Source organism: Emydura macquarii, unplaced genomic scaffold, assembly GCF_026122565.2.
Source record: "Emydura macquarii macquarii isolate MOO-44397 ecotype Brisbane River unplaced genomic scaffold, CSIRO-AGI_Emac_v2 contig_3231, whole genome shotgun sequence".
Lineage (NCBI taxonomy): Eukaryota > Metazoa > Chordata > Testudines > Chelidae > Emydura > Emydura macquarii.
In genome coordinates, this window is record NW_027133368.1 from 295,477 (window position 1) to 312,075 (window position 16,599).

General features: G+C 49.2%; 1 pseudogene; it reads left to right on the forward strand.

Annotated features, from left to right (window-relative positions):
- The first annotated feature begins 233 nt into the window (after positions 1–233).
- Positions 234–16,599, forward strand: part of LOC137142555 (zinc finger protein 850-like) — a 31,725-nt pseudogene continuing 15,359 nt past the window's right edge.

Genomic DNA, 16,599 nt, shown 5'->3' on the forward strand with positions numbered 1-16,599 from the left:
GCCAGGAAGCGGCCGGATCAGCTGAGAGCGGTTGTATCCGGGGCTGGCAGGGGCGGGGTGTGAGTCAGCTGCTGCCACAGGAGCGAAATACTAATGAGAGGAGACGGCGCGCCGCTCCGGGCTGCTTCGTGCGCAGGGCTCGGAGGAGAAGCTGCCGCGGCCTCCTCCATTGTGATCGGGGAGGCCGGGCTGAGACCTGCATTAACTCCTCTGCGCCCAGCCCGGGGGACTTTCCGCGGGGAACCAGCCCCTGGGGCAGCCCCGACCCCAGCTCCCGAGCCGGAGGCTGCAGGTGAGGGGAGCCCCGGGGAACGGGCCGGGGCCGGGCAGGAAAGTGACTCTGCCCCCACGGCCCCTCCTCGCCCCAGCTCTGCTCCCGGGGCTCTGCGGGTCCCGGAGCTGCTGCCCTCCCGGACACAGCCGGGCTCTGCTGCCCTTAGCGCCTGCAGGGGCCGAGCCAGCCCCGGGAAGGGGCCAGGGAGCGAGTCTCCCGGCCGGAGGGGAGGAGGGGGCAGGAGGAGGCAGGGGGAGGCTGGCAGGGGCAGAGGGGCGATGAGCGGGGAGGGAGGTTCCCGGCTCCCGGCCCTGCCCAGCCCCAATCACTGCAGCCCCGGGGCAGATTGACTGTCCGGGCCCAGGTGAGGAGCGGAGCGAGGAGAAGCCGGTTCCTGCCCCTGCCTGGTCCCCGCCCTGCTGGGAACGAGCTGCCCCGGGGCGGTGCCGGGGGATCCCGCAGAGCCGCCCCTGGGATTCTGCCCTTCTCTGGCACTTGGTGAAAATGTCTTTCTGGGTTAGAGAGACACAGTGGGTGCGGTGAGATCTTTTATTGGACCAGCTGCTGCTGGTGAGAGTCCAGCTTTCCAGCTGCCCAGAGCAGATCTCTTCTTCTACAGGTCTGGGAAACACACTCCAGGCCAGAGCCAGGTCTGTGCTGTGGTAAAGTGACCAGGCATTTTCCCAGCAGTGCAGTCAAGTCTCTTCCTTTGCATGCAGCCTGGGGCAGAGCTCTCCCCAGAGTACCAGGTTGCCCTGACCCTGAGATTGCTCTGTCTGGACAAAGATCAGACTGATACAAAGAATGGACATTGGACTGTCTCCAAAGGCGCTGGGGGCTGCTCTGGATGTGGAGTGAATGGGGGACACCAGTGGTAACAGACAGATTGAACTCACAGGGTGTGTCTACACAGCACAAAAAACCCCCCCAACCCTGCGGCAGTGAGTCTCAGAGCCTGAGTCAGCTGACTTGGGTTCACCCTACAGGGCTAAACATAGTGTAGACATTCAGGCTCGGGCTGGAGCCCCGGCTCTGAGATCCTCCTCACTCACCTCGTTTCAAAGCACAAGCTCCAGCCCTAACTGGACTGTCTACACTGCTCTATTTAGCCCCATAGTGCAAGCCCAGGTCAGTTGAGACTCAGACCCGCTGCTGCAGGGGGGCGTTTTGCTTTGTGGACATACTGACAGACAGGTGTATGAGGGTAGATACAGGAAAGTGGCTGGCTAGGGGGTGGTGGGTCAGGGATGGGTTACATGACATCTACCCTGCTACCCCACAACCATTAGGGCCTGTCTCTTTCTCTCTTCATACAGCAATGTAGCTAGGGTGGAAGGATGCACATTGACTGGTAAATGTCAGTAAACTTCGATTTCACCGTACAGACACAAACCAACCAAAAAAATGTCCATCTATAATAATCAAAATTTACAGCGAGGCAGAGTAAGAAAAATGCTGTTTGAAAACTTATTAGAGTAAAAAATCCACTGATCCAGCCTTTTGAATTAGGCTTCTTACAAATGAACTAGCGAGTGAACGGTAAAACCAGGTGTGATTTGTGGATTTAAGGATATTTACTTTGTATGTTATGACATGTGATGCTGACAGCTTATGTTTTAGTGGTTTATAATTTAACTTTTTGAATCTGAGCATCTGCTGTCTTTAAATGATTGCCTGGCCACCCCCTAATTTCATGCAAATGTGAAAATTGAAATAGATAAAAATCTCAGACATGCTTTAAAATAAACTCCAGTATTAGCCATCAGAATTATAACGAAATGAAAATTGAATTCTGCCAAGCCTAAATATACCAAAGCATCAACTCTGCTGTCATTAAGGTTCAGCGCCATTTTCTGTTTAAAAGTGGACTATTCTGAGAGCAATACAATTAACATGCTGGATCAGATTGTCTTGAAATTTTCTGAGCCTCATCTGAGTAGTGGGGTCATGGTAGTGTTCAAATTTGGGATCATTTGAGCAAGGATTTCCGGAGTAAGCCACCCTGAAAAAGTAATATTTTACCAAAAAAAAAAGTCTCATTCAAGTAACAAGCTTTTGTACACTCCTAGGACTTGTATTCTGGATCTGATCCCTCCTTAAATTGATCTCAGTCACTTGGGATTTATCTCAGATAGCGGGTGGCCCCCCAGTGTCCTATTGGGGAAGCCGAATTTAAAAAGTTATTAACAGCAGAGTCTAGAACGTCAGGTCATCATGTGCCAAAGTGATGCACTTAAGAGTGAAATTCCCATGTGAAGCAAGACCTGCGCACTGTCGAAGCGAGAGGCTTTCTAGACCATCTCTTGTTACAGCCCCTGGGTGATACGCTGTGGTTATGGACTCTGATCTATGCACTGCATGTTTGAGCCCTGCCGTAGGCAGTTTTCAAGACAGCGTGTCCTGTGTTCCTTGCATTCTGTGTGATCTTTTGGAAATTTTTTCCTGAAACCAAAATGTTTGGTTTAAGAGTGATATTTTAAAGTAGGTGGGAATGGGGCAGATGGGTTGTACTGTGTCTTTAAACCAAGGCACACAGATTTTGCGTGCCCCGCCCTTCCCAGGATTGGGTCCATGTGGGACAGGGCATTGGTCTTGACAGGTTCAGAAAGGGATAAGAAATGGTACAACTGCTGTGCCGGAGTCATAACATCCCCCAGTGTGTGGCGCTCCCTGAATCTCCTACCTGGGAGCCTGCACATCAATCAGGAACCATCAGGCCCCGCCAGAGGGTCTCCAGGAATATTTTCCCACACACTCAAGACGACGGGAAACAATGCGGTCTGAGACTAACTGGTAAAACCCTGGTCTCACCTGTTCTCTTTCCAGTTCCCAAACCCACTGTGATCTTCCGGCTGGAACAGGAGGAAGAGCCGTGAATCCCGACTCTCCAGGGCTTTGAGGAAAGGGAGATCCTTAAAACATGAACACAGGTGAGGAATTGCTTAAACGGCTGCAGAAATTATCTGTCACTGAGATTCCCAGAAGGGCTGTGTGAGCTCCCCAGTTCTGCCTTCATCTCACCCAGGTCAGGATTGTCCTCAGCAGGTATCCACTGGCAGGCATCACTCCTGGCTTTCCATCCACCTTGATGTCAGGCTGTCTTGTCGTTATGTGTTCACATGGGATATGGAGGCAGAACTGGTCTCCTCCACTCTCCTGGGGAAGGATTTTTTTATGGGGTGGGAGGATTCGGGTTTTGATTTTTCAGTCTCCCCAGCAATTATTTTGGTTTGTCCCCCCCTTTCCCATTCCCCCTCTGAGGGTTCCTTCCTCCATGGCCCAGGGAATGTTTCATGTATGCATTCTCTGCCCCAGCAGGTGAGGGGATGAAGAGTGAGAACAAGGAGGAGAATCCACAGCAGGAAGGTCCTGAGCAAATGGAACCACCTGGGTCAGTATCGGGACAATCCAAAGGGGACGTGTCCCAGAGTCCTAAGCAAGCAGAAGACCATGATCCTCAGCGCAGGTCAGAGCGGCAGAAGGGCAACCAGGCAAGGAAGAAAATGGATGAATCCACTTGCCAAGGGAGAGATTTGGAGGATCCTAATGAAATCCTCGTCCAGCCCAGAGTCTGCACTAAAGAGAAACTATATAACTGCCCCGAGTGTGGGAAAAACTTCGCTCATCTATCAAACCTCCTTGTACATCAGAGAATCCACACGAGGGAGAGACCCTATAAATGCCCCGACTGTGGGGAAAGCTTCATGCTGAACTCAGACATTATTTCACATCGCGCGGTCCACACAGGAGAGAGACCTTATAGCTGCCTTGAGTGTGGGAAATGTTTTGCTAATTTCTCATCCCTTATTTCACATAGAAGAATCCACACAGGGGAGAGACCCTATCCATGCCCCGACTGTGGGAAGAGCTTCAAACGCAGCTCAGACCTTAGTAAACATCGGAGACTCCACACAGGAGAGACACCCTATAAATGCCCCGAGTGTGGGAAAAGCTTTACGCAGAGCTCAAACCTTGTTTCACACCAGAGAATCCACACAGGAGAGACGCCCTATAAATGCCCCGACTGTGGGAAAAGCTTCAAGCAAAGATTCAGCCTCATCGTGCATCAGAGGATCCACATCGGAGAGAGATCCTACAAATGCGCCGACTGCGGGAAAAGGTTCAGTAACAGCTCGCAACTGATCAGACATCGACGAATCCACACAGGAGAGAAGCCTTATAACTGCTCTGAATGCGGGAAAAGCTTTAGTCAGAGCTGGGGTGTTCTTAGACATCAGAGAATCCATTCAGCAGAGATGCCCTATAAATGTTCTGTCTGTGGGAAAAGCTACAAGGGGAAGGATTCTCTAATGTCCCACCAGAAACTGCACGCAGAATAGAAGGCGGTGGGAGCTCTCCCGGTGGGACGATGGGTCTGTGTCCCACTGAAGCAAAGTGTAAATGTGCTGCATTTACGGATGATCTGGACAGGGGCAGGAAGCAGGTGGCTGATTTGGGTTTCATTGGAGGGTGGTTGGTGGGGGCGAGGGAAGGAGGGAACATTGGGTACTTGATAGATGGGTCGATTCAGGGTCTGGGGGGAGCAGGTATTGGGGGATCAGTGGGGAAAAGTTTTGGTGGGTTCCACACACACTTTCCAATTTAGAAAGGAGGTAAAAATGTCCCTTTGTAGCTTGTCTCTGAGTCATCCCTGCAACTCCAAAGGCCCCTTGGGGTGAGGGGTAAGGGACGTTTTTGAGGGGAGCAGCGAGGGGCTCTGCAGGGCTGTAGCTCTAAGGCAGTAAGAGCTGCTGATCTGGAGAGAGAGGATGTCAGGGTGATGCTCAGTTTCTCTGATGTCTCTGCAGATGCAAGGGGGTGGGGGATGGAGATTGGAGACCTCATGGGAAGACATTCCCCAGAAAGGATTCCACGCTTCCTGTGTAATAGTGAGAGCAGGGGCTATTGGTGCTCAGGATTCCTGGGAACTATTCTCAGATCCAAGTGGAGTGATGGCTAGTGGTTAGGATGGGCTGAGGGCAGAGAGAATGGCAGTAAGGACTCCTGGGTTCAACCCCAGTTCTGCTAGCGTCTCCTTGTGTGACTTTGTACCACTCCCTTCCCCGCCTCTCTGTGGGCCCGTTCCTCCCATCTCTACAAGGGGGATGATAATGAACGCCTGCCTCCTTGTGGAGCTGTGAGGGGTCACTAACTACTGTGGGTTCAGTTGATCAGGAAGACAGAGATGCCGGGGAGGGAAAATTTCATTATAATAATTCTCTGACACTCTCCTGTCTCTTCTTGGCTCTCTCTGTCATGGAAGGGTTTTACTGAGCTGAAGGGAATGGTTGTAGCTGGATTTCCTTGTCCCTGTTTCCAAACGGGATCCACTGACGGGGGAATTATCCCTGAAATAGCTTCCCTGGGAGGGATTTTCCCCTTGTCTGTGGATAGCCGGGGAGAGGCAAGGTCTCATGCTTCTGTTTCAGGGTGTCTTTATTTCTCTTTGAAGGTTTCACCCTAACTTCACTAAACTAAAATGGATTTGATCATGGTCTTGTTTCAAATTTACAACAGAGATTGGATCAATGCATCATCACTGGATTAACAGTGACACTTTTTTTTGGATCGTCAATTTCAAATCAAATGAACACTGCAGGTTCTCCAATCCCGAGGTTGACGAAAGAATTGTTTTTCGTTAATCCTGCATCAGGAGACTGAAGGAGGTGGCTGTGGAGCCATCTTCTATGACAGATGCAAGACCTTGGAAGCATGGAAAATTCGAAAGATTATTGTCTTGATATGTGCCATAGGCATTTTGTATCTGTAAATGTTAGATGTACCTTGGGGAATTAGGGTTTAATATGATAGCTCCACGTAGGAGAGTTACTGAGCTTCCCCCAGGTACTAAATCCAGAAGTGGGTAATTTCTGAAGATCTCAGGACAGGTAAACAACCCCAGAGAGGCAGCATTGTTTGGGGTGAATTGCACAGACTGGTTCAGACCAGGTTCAAAAGGCCTAAGAAGGAACTTGTGGTATAAAGGGACAGCATGGACTGACTGACGTCTCTTGTTGTGATCCCCAAAGTTGGCCTGAGATAGTAACCAAGAGGGCAGAACCTTGCTGGAAGGGTTGGGAGGACTGGAGATCTCCATGTGGAAGACATCTGATAGCTGAGAAGTTAGCGTGCATGTAGATCGGTGGTTGTTTTATGATATGTGTTCTCTGTAATGCTTTTGTCCTCCAATAAATGTGCTGTGTTCTGTGAAAGTTGGCTGGTCACGGCAACCTTTAAAGCCTCTTCTGAAATCTCCCAAGCATCCTTCTCATCCTGACAGGCAGCAGAATAACCTCCATGTTTCGCTCCAGATTGTCGCTTCCTCCCAAGGGATGGGGAAGGGAAATAGCTGCAGTGGAGACGACTCAGGTAAGAGTTTCAGAGACCTGCTGGGGAGTTTGTCCTGGAGCCAAATGTCCAGCCTCACATTCACCTTGTCCCAACAGGTAGGATGGGACTCAAGGTATTGACCAGACTCTCACTGCCGCTGGCGGATATGACAAATAAATGAAGAACCACTGGGCAAGTGTAATGGGAGACTCCCAGTCCCCCAGATACCCTGGTATCAATTGAGTGTCACATGTTCCATGCAGTTGGGAGGTTATCTGCTTTGACAGTGCTAAGGTCCCAGGTAAGGGGCCCCAGGGTGCTTTACCAAATGTAACAACACTAAGAGTAACCGGTCATATTTAGCTGTGATACCATAACCAATCAGCTGCAGGGAATCTCTGAGAAGGCGTCTCCATCATCACTCGCCTCCCAAAACATGCCATAGCTTCTCCTGGATGTCTGGAAAATGGATACACCCAACAGCAGCTGCAGCAGTAGAAAACGGGAGATCAGGAATGCTGTCCCTGGGTCTGGGAAGGCAGGGTGGTGTGCTGGTTAGAGATAGGCTCACCGAAGCGCTTATCTGTGGAACAATCAATCTGAAAGGCAGCCCGGCTGAGTGGCTAAAACTGAGGTCTAGCATATTGGCGATCTGGAGGAAAATCCTGGCCCCATTGAAGCGGAGGATAAAATTCACATCAATTTTAGTGGGGCGGGAATTTCACCAGTGGGGTCTACTGCCCCCTGTATCTCCACTGACCTTGTGCAATCTTTCTCTTAACTTATTTGTAAAGTGGGGAGGTAGCAGCTAATGTGTATTGTAAGATCAGGGGCTTCCTGTCTCTCTGCCTGGCCAGCGCAGACTGGGTCTCCCGCCGCTGCCCTCCTCACAGAGGGATGCACTATGAAGGAAGGGGGCCATAGGACAGGGAGCTGGGCAGAGGATGCAGGAACAGTGCAGGGACTTACATGGAGTCATTGGGGGGAGTGTGGTTGTGCGGCATTTGGGGAGGCAAGGCTGAAAACCCCGGTACCCTGCACTGCACAAGTCTCGCCTCTTCCCCGCGTCACACTCCCCTGCACTCCTCTGACTTCACTTTTCCTCTTGGTGCAGCAGCAGCATGGGGAGACGGGTGAGCCTAGAAAACCTTCCACCTTGCTGGCGGGAGCAGGCTTTCACCCGGTCTTTGGGAGCTTTACGGCCAGATACGCAGAAAATAGCCACCCTTTTAATCTGTGAGAATACGCAATTTCGGCTAAGGGGAGAGAAGTGGCTACCATTTAAAATCAGCGGTTGGCCCTTTTTGTTAAGCAGCCCGTGGTGGCTTATCGAGTTGTGGTTGTGACTTTGGTGGGCCATGTCCTGCCCCCAAACTTTGTTATCGAAGCATTAACTTTTTCTAGTGGTGCCATGGGCCCTCCCAGGCTCTGGTTAAATGGAAGTCTCTGAAAACCAGGAAATACACAATTAAGGAACATACCCCCTCCCGCTCCAATGCAACCTTGTCTCTCCCCTCTTTATCACAGGGTCCCAACATCAGAGCTGTAACTAGGGCATTTTAGCACCTGCGGCGAGCAAGAATATTTGCAGCCGCTACTGTTTTTCCCCTTTTCTTTCTCTGCCCCATTTTTTCCATCCCTGCAGCAGAGTGGCCTGGGGGTTGCCCACCTGGCCATGCCCAGGTTATGGCTCTGCCCCACACTCTCCCCTTACAGAGTGCACTGGGAAAAGAGCACACAAGCATGGCAGGATAAAGTCTAACTGCTTCATTTTGCTCCAACACCACTTGGCTTTAGGCCAGGTGTAGCAAACAGGCACTGCCGGCACTCCGCCATGGAGCCTACTCCATGCAAGCCACCCCAGACTGGTGAAATATTACCCCTTTGCCCTAAGCGTTCCTTCTGGGATGTTGCCATCACTTAGCCCTCGCTAAGTCCTGGAGATCACAGAGGTCTGCCACCAGACTGCTGACCGTCCCCACGTCAAGGAGACCCCTCTTGTGCTCACAGCCTATGGAGCTCAGCACGGGAAAGGGCCATAACTGATCCTTCCAAATACACCCGCCCCTCTCCTCCCATACTTCAATTAACCGCTCAGCGCCGCTACACCCCAGCACAGCGAAGGCAGTGGGGTGCGTGCTGACACATGCTGGCTTTCAGATCTGTGGAGCGCGACACCCACAACAGTCCCTACCCTGAGAGCCTCCTCTGCGTATTCTTCCACCCCCTCCTTTCCTTGAGGAGCCAGAGGATGATGATGAACAGTTGTAGGGAGTGTGGCATATTTCCCTGAATCCAGTTACCTTTGGCAACTCAGCTAGAGCCGGGCTGCTGCATCTGGACGCTGGGACTGCACTTTGCCTTTTACACTTGGCCCTGGGGAGTGTGTGGGTGTGTGTGGGTGATGGGGGGTGCTGAGATGACCCGTCCAGTGAGACCACAAACCCCTCTGCCACCCACACACTATTTTGGCAACCACGGCAGCTGGCCTGTCTAAACCCAGCTCCTGCCCTCCGATTTTGTCTCTCGGCCTCTCTCTCTGCCTATTTCACCCTCCTCTGGGTGCACCTTGGCCCTTGCACAAATCCTGCCCCTTCTCCCCCCCCTCTCCTTCACCTCCCATTCACAGCCAGGCGCAGAGGCCGAGGGCAGGTGAGGGCAGCAGCTGCCTTCAGCCGATGTTACTGAGCATGCTCAGCCAGATCATTGCAACTTTTCCTCATCCCTGGGGAGGACCATCTGACAGTTCTGCAGCTGCAGGGGGATGGGGATGCTTGGGGAGGAGAGGGGGGGCTTTAGTCCTTGTCACACCCCAGTTTTCCCCAGGGGAACTCTAATCTCTGCGGTCAGATGCTCTGGGCTGTAGTTGCAGCCGGTCTCAAGGCCAGGGAGGGGCATCCAGGGACACAGGAAGGGGTTGGATTAGCCTGAGAGCAGTCGGTTGCAGCTGGGGCCGGGCAGGGGGAGACAGGAAGGGGGCAGAGGGCTGGGCTGGGAGGCGCTGCTGCATTGCAAGGAAATTAATGGGCATAGGAGGGAGAAACTGTGTGGTGCCTGCATTTGCACTGTTCCTAAGCCGAGCTGTGGGAAGAAACTGCTGCCTCCATCCAGGGGGGGCTGGAACAATTTGTAGCTGGGGGGGCTGAGAGCCATTGAACCAAACTGTGATGGAAACCACTCCAAGCCGGGGGGAGCTGCTGTCCCTACCCCCTGCACTCCCAGCTCCAGCACCTATGCCTCCATTGTGAGCAGGGAGGCCGGGCTGAGTAGCTGCTGCTCCCCAGTGAGGTCTGGGCCAGGCAGAGACCTGCACTAAAGCCCCCTCTGCGCGCCCAGCCCCTGGGGCAGCCCCGGGCTCTGCCGACACCAGCTCCCGAGCCGGAGACGCCAGGTAAGTCCGGATCCAGCTGCGGGTGAACGAACGCCCCTGGGAAAGGACGAATGACCAAGTCTCTCAGCCAGAGGTGGAGGGAAGGGGGGGAAGGAGACGGATGGGGGCAGCAGGAGAAATAAATGCAGAGCTAGGTTCCGTCTGGGAAGTGAACTGGGCTGAGGCTGCTTTGTGGATACAGGCTGCATCCATGTTAGCACCGTTAGCAGTATAAGTATATGGAGGTAAAAAAAATGACACCCCTAACTGATATTATACCAGCATAACTCCGCTAGTAGCCTGTAGCCTCTCTGGGCGTCAGTTTCCCACCTGTGAAATGGGGCTAACAGCACTCTCCTATCTCTCAGGGCTGTTGTGGGGATAAATACACTAAAAATTGTGAGGTGCTCAGGTATTAAGTTTTGGGGGGCCAGAGAAGTACCGTAGAGCGGGCACAGCTGTCCCTAGTGAATACCAACAATGCTAGCTCTGTTTCAGAGACACCACCCACCCCCAGCTTTTTAAAGGAAATGGGAACTCCTGCATGTGAGTATGTGTTGTACAGTGCTAGTCTATAGGAGCTCTAGAAATAGGCGATACCTCTGCGTCTCCGTGGGGGGGCGTGTATAGGAGCTATAGAAATATAGACGTGGTGTAACGTGCATTTCTGTAGCACTTGTATGCATACACTCACATGGGAAGAGGCCTCTCTTGCATTTAGTCTGTATGGGCGATGAAAGGGCAGGAGAAGCCAGTGCATATGATTGCAGATGCTGCGGAGGTGTCCCATGGGCTGTGTGGCTATACCTGCTACCGAAATGTACCAGACATCCTTGGTGTGTCAGTAGGTGCCATAGACCATGGTGTCTATGCTAGCAGTATATGGGCTGTGCTGTGTATATGTGCAGTGGTCGTTATTGTTCATTTCTGTGGCAGTAACGACTAAAGCTGAGGACATCCCATTGTGCTAGGCACTGCCCAGACCCTGCCAACCAAGCTCCACACAGACAGGGCAAGAGACAGTCCCTGCCCCAAACAGCTAGCAATCTATGGTCTGGTCTACACTAGAAAATTAGGTCGGCTAAACCACACCACTCAAGGGAGTGCAAAATCCCAGGCTGCAAGGCGTGAAGCCCCTGGCAATGAGGGGTGTGTGTATGTGGGTGCCATAGAAATGTACCTTACACACACCATGCTCCTTTCTGCAGCACCAGCGGAGACAAAGCTTCAATCCAATCAGATCCTATTGGCAGGATGAGCTAGGCAAGTGTAAAAAAAAGAAACGGTCCCTGTGAGTCTGTGTCAAAGCCGAGTGTGAGCCACCCAGGATGGGGGTGGGGGGGACGCGACATGCTGCATTGGGAGAATTGCTCCTCCCATGCTCCCTTTGCCAGCCGTCTCCTTTCCTGTCCAGTAGCAGGTTGCCAGATGTGCACATGTGCAGGTGCTGCAGAAGTGTCCTTGTTGCCAAGAAGGCTAATAGCATACTGGGCTGCATTTGTAGGAGCATTGCCAGCAGATGGAGGGAAGTGATTATTCCCCTCTATTCTGCTCTGGTGAGGCCACATGTGGAGTATTGTGTCCAGTTTTGGGGCCCCCGCTACAGGAAGGATGTGAACAAATTGGAGAGGGTTCAGCGGAAGACAACGAAAATGATTAGGGGGCTGGAGCACAAGACTTCTGAGGAGAGGCTGAGGGAATTGGGCTTGTTCAATCTGCAGAAGAGAAGAATGAGGGGGGATTTGATAGCGGCCTTTAACTACCTGAAAGGGGGTTCCTGGGCGGATGGAGCTAGGCTGTTCTCAGTGGTAGTAGATGACAGAACAAGGAACAATGGTTTCAAGTTGCAGTGGGGAGGTCTAGGTTGGATATTAGGAAAAACTTTTTCACTAGGAGGGTGGTGAGGAACTGAAGTGGGTTCCCTATGGAGATGGTAGAATCTCCATCCTTAGAGGTTTTTAAGCTGCGGCTTGACAAAGCCCTGGATGGGATGACTTAGTTGGGGTTGGTCCTGCTTTGAGCAGGAGGTTGGACTAGATGACATTCTGAGGTCCCTTCCAACCCTCATCTTCTATAATTCTAGTTACAAGGTGCTGTATCTGTATAGGGATGTTGGGTTTATATACAGTCTCTAGGAGCGCAGGGTATTGTGTTAGTGTTCAAATAGCTATATGCATAGGGGATATATACTGTACTCTGCTGTACCCCTTTCAGCAGTCTGATTTGTCTTGCGTACCCCAAGTTTCACCTCACTTAAAAACTACTTGCTTACAAAATCACTCATAAAAATACAGAAGTGTCACAGCAGGCTATTACTGAAAAATTGCTTACGTTCTCATTTTGACCATATAATTAAAAAAATTAATCAATTGGAATATAAATATTGTACTTACATTTCCGTGTATAGTCTATGGAACAGTATAAACAAGTCATTGCTTGTATGAAATTTTAGTTTGTACTGACTTTGCTAGTGTTTTTTATGTAGCTTATTGTAAAACTAGGCAAATATCTAAATGAGTTGATGTATCCCATGGAAGACCTCTGCATATCCCAGGGGTACACATACCCCTGGTTGAGAACCACTGTACTAATTAACTAACTGAGAGTACCTGGGTGAGAATAAAAAGGGAAAAGAATAGTAACGATGTTATGTGGCGAGGGGTCTATTATAGATCAGCAAATCAAGAAGAAGTGGATGAGTCATTCTTCAAGGAGGTAACAGGATTAGCTAACATATGAGTTAGTATTAATGGGGGATTTTTGCTTCCCTGATATCTGTTGGAAGACAAATACAGCAAAACATGATATGTCCTGTAACTTCTCAGCATGTGTAGGGGACAACGTTTTGATTCAGAAAGTTGAGGAAACAATTAGGAGATCATCTCTTTTGGATCTGGTTTTGACCAACTAGGATGAATTCATTGCAAACGTGAAGGTGGTCGGGGACTTGGGAGGAAGTGGTTGTAGCTGATAGAATTTAAAATCCGAAGGAAAAGAGGACATGAGAATGGCAAAACAAGGACACGGGACTTCAGAAAGGTAGATTTCAACCAACTCGGAGAAATAGTAGGCAATGTCCCACGGAGAGACCAATTGGGAAGAAAAGAAGTCAAAGGGGACTGGCAGTTCCTAAAAGATGTCATGCTAGGGGTTCATATCAAGCTATTCCGATGCAGAGGAAATATAAGAAGAGTCACAGGGGGTTGATGTGGCTGCATAAGGAGCTTTTTAGCTATCTAAAAACCAAAAGAGATACATACAGGGAATGGAAGGAGGGGGATATGTACATGGGCATGTATACATGGGAATAGCATGAGCATGTAGGAACAAAATCAGGAAAACCAAGGCAAAGAATGAGTTCCAGCTGGCAAGGAATGTTACAGTCAGCAAGAAGGGGGTCTTCAAATATGTCAGAGAAAAAAGAAAGGTCAGGGCTGGTGTGGGTCTGTTGTTCAAGGGTGACGGTGAGCTGGTAACGGAAGGTGATATGAAGGTGGAGCTGCTCAATGCCTGCTTTGCTTCAGTCTTCTCACAAAAAATAAGATGACCTGACGACTAGCGAAGTTATCATAGACAATAAAGGGGAAGGGAAGGGTTGCAGATCATGATAAGTCAAGAACATGTCAGAGATCATCTGACTAATTTGAATCAATTCAAGTCAGCAGGGCCGGATGCTATTCATCTGAGGGTACTAAAGGAATTAGCTGAAGAAATCTCGGCGTCACTGTCAATAATATTTGAAAACTCATGGATGACAGGAGAGGTGCCGGAAGAGAGGAGAAGGACTAATATAGTGCCCATCTTTAAAAAGGGGAAGAAAGAGGAGCCGGTGAGCTATAGACCAGTCAGCCTGATCTCAAAACCTGGAAAGTTACTAGAGCAATGTATAAAACATTCAATTTGCAAACATCTGGAGGCTACAGGGGTGATCACTAGCACTCAGAATGTATTTACTAAGAACAAATCATGCCAAACCATCTTGATTCCCTTTTTTGACAAGATAACTGGTTTGGTGGATGGGGGAAAGAAGTGAACATAATATACCAAAACTTTAGCAAGACTTTTGACACAGTCTCACATGACATTCTGGTAAGTAAGCTGGGGAAATGCTGGCTCCTTAGAACTACCATTAAGTGGATATCTAATTGATTAAACAACCCCAAACATTAATGGAATGATACACATTTGGAATGAGTTCTCAAGTGGGGTTCCACAGGGATCTCTTCCGGGTCTGGTGTCATTTAGCATCTTTATTAATGACCTGGCTGTAGGAATAGAGAGCATACTGATCAAATTTGCAGATGACACAAAGCTAGGGGGGTTTCAAACACTTTGGAGGACAGAGCTGAAATTCAGAGAGATCTTGATAAATTGGAGAACTGGGCTATAGACAACAAAATGAAATTCAACAAAGACAAATGTAAAGGGCTACATAATTGTGAAATCTTGATCTGGCCTGTTTTCTTCCCTTGGAGCAGGTTTTCCAATTTCCAAACCCGACATGATCTCCTGGAGGAAACGGAGAAAAGAGCTGTGCGTCCCAGATTCTCAGCAATCTGAGGAAAGGGAGCCCCTGAGAAAAACCTGCACAGGTGAGGAATCGGTTAAAGTGATACAGAAACTGTCCATCATTGATGTAATCAGCTGGGATTCCCATAAAGGCCTCATTAGCTCCTCCAGTTTTATCTCACCCAGGTCAGGATTGTTCCTAGCAGATATTCTATCCTCCGAGCAGATATCACCCATGGCTTCCCACCCATCCTGAATGATACCTGGCAGTAATTCCCTTCTCTCTGAGTGTTCAGATGATATATGGAGGCAGAACTGGTTCCCTCCTCTCTGTCTTCTGAAGAACAATCTGGGGGAAGGATTCAGCTCCTGATTTTTAATCTCTCTCACAGTTAATTCAGTTTATTTCCCCCCCTTTCCCAGTCCCCTTTCTGAGGTTCCCTTTCCTCCAGCACAGGGAATGACTTCTGTATGGATCTCCTTTCTGGTCCTGCAGCTGTCAAGATGGTGAGTGAGAATGAGCAGAATCCTTAGCAGGGAAGACCCGAGGAAGTGGAATCGTATCGGGAAGTGCAAGGAGGAAAGCGTAAAGACACACACAAGCGATCTAATTACTGCAGCAGCTGTATGCCAATGTAAATTAGGTCGACTTCATTTTGTACTGTAGATATGCCCTGAGATTATTCTTGAAATAGCTGCAGTTGGAGGGATTTTCTCCTTGTTTCTGGAGGAATGGGGCAATGTTTCTGGAAATTCAAATGTCAGTGGAGTCTTTATTTCTCATTGAAGTTTTTACCTCAGTAGGTTTCTTCTTTCCAAATACAGTCAATTCCTAATACAACATTTGTTCTACATCTGTTGTCTCCTCGGGGAATTTCCTCAGTTCTTAAGCTGTAGAGGTTGAATGTAAAATGCCCCAAACCAGGTCAGTTTCCTCCCTTATTCATTCCAGTTTAGGAAGAATAGCTCACTCCTCATCTCTTTTGCTGGGTCTCAGGTAGCTCAGCTAATTTAGATTCCTCGTGATTGTGTACCCACATTGCAACTGGAAAGAATAAATCAGTGCTATGTGCATTTTCATTTTGGTTCATTATGGTTTTCATTAGAAAAGATAAGCCAGGAAATATTCAAATTAAACACTGAGGCTAAAACTACCATAACTTCATTAAACTAATTTAGAATTAGACAACACAATGATCAAATTAAGGTCATTATTGAGACTTGGGGCTGGTCTATGCTTCAAACACGGGATCAGTGCACTATGTTGCCATAGCACTTCAGAGCTACGCCAAAAGGCAGTAGCTATGTCGACGGTAGAATTCTCCTGTCTACATAGTGTTGTCTACCGGGGGTTAGGCTGTTGTTACTATGTCACTCAGCGGTGTGGATTTTTCACACCCCCAAGTGACGTAGTTAAACCAATGTCAGTTTCTAATGTACACCTGGACTTACTCAGTACACCGATGGGTTAACAATGACATCGGCGTGGATGATCAAATTTATAATGTCAGGTTAATGCAGCAGCTAATCAAATCCTGAGACTGACAAAAGAAAAAAGCTAGATCCTTGTGTAAATAATGCTAGATCAACGAAAGAACTCTTCTGTCCACTTGGCTGCCACCTCTTGGGGAGGTTGAGTCCTGTAATTTCAGGAATGTTTACCAGTAACAGTACCTATGCTGATGGGAGAACCCCTCCCATTGGCATTGGTTATGTCTACACTGAAGCACTACAGCAGCAGCACTGTAGTGTTTTGAGTGTAGACATACCCTCAGTTTAGTGAGTGTAGGTCATGATTTTCCTTTTTCACTTTAGACCCTGACCAAGCGAGATTCCACCAAGGAGTCTTAGGGAAGTACAGAGACCAAATTGGTTCTTTTAACCACAGCTTCACTGCTACTATACTTTCTTCTTAAATCTCACTATGTTAGCTATTATTCTAATCTTCTTAATCCCATACAGACACGCACAAAGCACGTGAGTTTTACAAGTGATATCACAACAGAAGTGATCACTGAGCCAGGCTTACAACGAACAACAGCAGCTCCCAATAGCATGTATTTATCATGGGAGGCACTCCTGGACATAAATGGCAGATTTGGGATTTCGGGAACTA